Genomic DNA, 4,925 nt, shown 5'->3' on the forward strand with positions numbered 1-4,925 from the left:
TGCTACGGCTGGGTGGGAGCCGCCACCGGCTCCGACCTGGTTTACAGTGACAGCCTCCTTGCTCCCCCTGCCCCCTACGGTCTCTCCTCTGTGCGTCCGCCACGTCTGCGTATGCGGCCCTTCCGCTCAGAGGCAGAGCCCCTGTCCCTCCCGCCCTCCGGCCTGCAGTGACCTTGGTGCTCCCGCCCTCCGCCCTCTCTCTGACCTCTCCTTCTGTGGCGCAGCCCCTGGCCCCCTCTACTCCGATCGTCTGGCCTCCATGCTCTCCCTCCAACATGCTTGGTTAGCCCACCGTAGGGCATTTCTACTGGAACATTCCTTCTCCGATGTTTGTGGCGCACGTCTTCACCTCCTTCAGGATGAGGCCCTATGGCCACGTCAAGGTCATAGAAGTCACTTCCTCTGACTCTCTCGACCACCAGCTCCGCGAGAAGCCAGCAGCCATGGCGTAGGACCATCAGGTAGCCATACGGAGGTGCCCACGTGACAGGAAACTGGACCTCCCACCAACAGCCGCGTGACTGTGCCATCCCAGGAGCGGAGCCCCCAGTCCAGCCTCCAGAGGAGTGCGGCCCGGGTGACTTCTTCGCTGTACCCTCACCAGAGACCCTGAGCAGGGACCCTCAGCAAAGCTGCTCTCAAATGCACAACCCACAGGAGACGTGAGATCATGTTTACTGGCTTAAGCCACCAGCATTTGAGCTGTTTTGTTATACAGTGTGTAACTCAGACAGCCGCCCCTCGCCCCTCATCCAAAACCAAACCGACACAGCACTCGCGTTCCTCACGAACCCGAGTCTATGCGCCTCCTGCTCTTCAGTTTTTGATAGCAATTCTTACCTTCCGACCTACTACCCCATGTACCGGTTTTGATGTTTACTGTTCATTCTTTTTCTCTCACATCTGCCCTGATGTCAGAATGAGCCAGGAATCTTAGTTCACGGACGTGTCCCAAGCACCCAGGTGCACACGGTGCTGAAACAGACGTGAGCACAGACACCGCCCGTGAGTTCTAGCAGGGCCAGTGTCTCGTCTGCTCCCAGCTGCAGGTTATCAATCAGCGGCGAGCATGTCACACGCCCCTGGGTCTCAGTGTCTTCGGCTGTAGAATGAGGAGGTTAAATTAGGCGACCCACAAGCTCCTCCCCAGACCCCGAGCTCTGTGATTCTCCAGATTCCCGGGGCTGCAGAGACTGGCCCCCCAGCCCCCCTTTGCCGGAGCTCATTTTCCTGTCCGTGCACATCTGGAGAGCCAGAAAACAAAACCATCACATTGTGCACATCTGGACAGCATAAACCAATCACTCCAAGAGGAAACTCCAAAAGGGCCGCTCCACGAAAACTGCAGGGCAGGCCAAAGGAGGGGGATTGAAAGGCTCCTTTCTTTTCCACCCGCAAAACCACCTTCTGGGCACGATCTGAGAGGCTGAATGCTCTGCCGCTGAATAACATACGCTGTCAATAGCCTTCGACTGCCGTCTCTGTCACACTGCTCTCTCTGCCTGGCTCCCGGCCAAGGCAAGACGTATACAGAACGGGGATTTCGTCCTTCCCCTCGCACTCCCTTGTTTAGAACAAACTATACCTTCACTTATCCCTGGGGCATGTGGACCAAGTTCAAAGCTGAACACCACCTGCTCCTCCCCCTCCCTTGGCGAGAGGAAAGGAACTGCACGCTGGTGAGAAATCGCTGGCTATTTGCATGCAGTTAGAACACGCTCCCTTGCAGGCTGGGAAGCAAGAGCTGCTTGTCAATATGTAGTCTGTTGTTTGCCTGGGCTCCCAGGGCAAAGTGGAATGATGTTCTTTTGCAAACGAAATGTGTTTCACGGTCTCTGAACTTCCTGCTAGTTCTTTAGCAAAGATGAGCAGAGCAAGAGCGGGGAACGGGGGAGAGAGCAGGCAGGGAAATGGAGGGGCCTACCCACCGGCAACTTCGCAGCTACTGATGTCACTGGCTTGATGGCCAAGACAGTCTGGAGCACAAGAAGGCTCCAGGTGCAGCTGGGAGCCTTTGAGAAGATGTCCTGTGAGCAGCAGGGTATGCTGGGAGAAGTGAATGATGGTGGGTAAAGGCCTGGGGCTTAGGGTGTCAGGTCATCCTTCATCATCATTCTTTGGACTTCTCTTAAAGGTGCCGGTGGAAAGGCAGGAGCGAGACACAGGAAGTTACAACCCTGAAGCCCAGGCTCAGGCCCGCACTCAAACAAGAGCACCTGCCCAACACGGTCTACGTGGGCGAGACCACTGCTTTCTACAGCACTAACAGCACTGGAAGCCCACAGCCCGCAGCCCCCTGCCTCTGAGCGCACGCCGGAAATGAAAACCAGCAAGATGCTGGGAAGAAATCTGACACAAAGGCACCTTTTCCTTCTCTGTGCTGTGTATTTCGGGGCTTGCCGTCTAGCTAGTCGGGAACTCGGAGCTCTGCCGCTGGGAAATGACTTGGCGTCTCCAGACAGACAGCTGAGGGTGGGTGCAGGATGCGCATCCTTGAAGCCATGTGGGTGGGGCGGGCTGGAGAGAACCAGCAGCTGGAAGGCTCTGCCCCTGCCGCTTTGCACAACGATACCAACACGGTGGGCGAAGCAGCCACCTAACCAGAGCCACCTCTTCCAGAAACCCCTGGTGACGATCACAGAGGCACCTGGCCAACAGCAACCACAGCGAGAGCACCGGGGCAGCTCACCAAGCTTCTGCCCTGTGTCAGGTCCAATGCCAAGTGCGGCTCCTGCATCATCTCGTCTTACTCTGGCGACTGAGTACCCTCGCAGGACATGCTATCAACTCATTTTACAGATGAAGAACGTGAGGCCGAGAGCGGGTTACAGATCCCTCCCATGTTCAGCCCACAAGGAGCACGGCTGAAATTCCAGCTCAGACCTGACGAATCCACCACACTCCTACAGAAACGTATGGGGTGGGGGGTGACTCTCCCTGTAATCTGTTTATGCGGGGAAGCCCGTGATTGTGAGCGATATTTCACACTATGAAACCATCTATGACCAGTTTTCTACAGCAGGGTGGTGGGGGACCCAGCCTAAACATTGTAAAAGACCCCAGTGAATTTAAAATATTAATGCTGTTTAATTATCTTCAAAAGAAAAAAAGTTCCCAGTATTTTCAAATGAATGGCTGGCTTCTGGCACGCATCTGGTGTCCTTTATTCTCCTGATCAAACCAGTAAAGAATTCCTTTGCTATTATACGTAGATCTCAATGAGCTCCCACGGATGCCCCTCATTTCTGAGGTACCAAGAACTCCCCAGCCTTCCTCGAGGAATGAAGCCAATTAAACACTGTCATCTCTGACCCTTGTACTCCCTCGAGGCGTAACTGAGCGTGTCAGGGGGCAAAGTAGCAAGCTCAGAGTGAGGGGAGGATGTAACCACAGACTCTCACGGGGCCCTGTCCACCACGCATCGAAGAGAGCACAATCATCTTGACAGTCACTCGGGGAGACACGGGGTTCTGAGCCTATCCCATGAGCGCTGAGACTTCGGAAGAACCATCCCTGTGTGAATACAAGTTTGCAGAGACGGTCTCCTTCCCCACTGCCTCCTGCGGAAAACAGCCAGTTCCCCGAGCTCTTCAAAATGTCAGTGTCATCCAATTAAAGGAGATTAAAGGAGATTAAAGAAACAGGACAAACAAACGCATCAATGAAACAAACAAATAAAAAACAACAGCGACAACACACATCTATGGACATCCAGGAATGATTAGAAAAGTTGTATAGGGTCAGTGTGTTAGGTAATTTTATTAAGTCCAAGTTACATTTCTTGCGATGATTGAGAGAATGTCTATTCTTTTTTTCCCCCTTGAAGTCAAATAGGTTGTTTTACCTCAAGACTTCTCAAATAAGTTAATGTACGAATTTAATTATTGATCAAAAATTTAGCATCCTCGCTATAGGCCAGGTACTTTGTAATTTTTTTTTTTTTTAGTTTTTATTCTGAAATAGTTTTAGACTTACAGAAAAGGAACAAACATAGTGTGAAGAGGTCCTTTATCCCCCTCACTCAAATTCCCCTAATGTTAACAGCATACGAAATCACAGCAGCGTGATCAAAACCAGGAAGGTAACATCACATTAGTGTCCAAAAGAAGGGGCTACTCTGCCCCGAACCCCTGCCCTCCCACCTGCCCGCTACGAGGAAACTTTTTAGTTTCTGATTTATCCTTACTGTATCTTTTGCACAAACAAGTCGATAGATGTGTATTTTCTTACACCCCGACCCCCCTTTTTATTTTTTTATGTGAATGGTAGCATGCTGTACTCTTCCGTTTAACAGTATGTCCTGGAAATCATTCCAGATCAGTTCACAGAGCTCTTCCGCATCATTTTTCACAGCTGCATACTATTCCGCCACGTGGCCGTACTGTAGTTTATTCAGCTGTTCTCCTAAATATGGGCGTTTAGGTTCTTTCCAATGTTTTGCTCTTACAGACAATGTCGCAATGCACACATAACCTTGGACATGTATTTTCATGTTCTCGGACGTGTATCTTCAGAGTTGATTCTTAAGAGTGGAATTTTGGATCGAAGGAAAATGCATATGTAGTTTAGTTAGATGCTGACGAGTTTTCCTCCAGAAAGGCTGCACCGATTTGAATTCTCGCCGGTCATACATGAGGGAGCTGGTTTCTCCATCGTCCCATCATGGGATATGTTGCCATATTTTAAAATTTCGCTCACCTGACAGGTAAGAAATGGTATCTTGGTGTTGTTTTAATTAGTATTTTCCTACTTAGGTACAAGTTTCAACTTTTTCCCCATATGCTTGAGGGCTATTTTGTACCTCTTTCTGAGAATAGTGTGCTTAAGTGTTTCTCCCCGCTGTTCTACCAGAAAGTTCTTACTCTTAGAAGATGCAGCTGAAGTACACAGAGGTGCGTGGCCCTGAATTGTGACATGATTTTGTG

This window comes from Pteropus vampyrus, unplaced genomic scaffold (genome assembly GCF_000151845.1).
Source record: "Pteropus vampyrus isolate Shadow unplaced genomic scaffold, Pvam_2.0 Scaffold72, whole genome shotgun sequence".
In the NCBI taxonomy this organism is placed as follows: domain Eukaryota; kingdom Metazoa; phylum Chordata; class Mammalia; order Chiroptera; family Pteropodidae; genus Pteropus; species Pteropus vampyrus.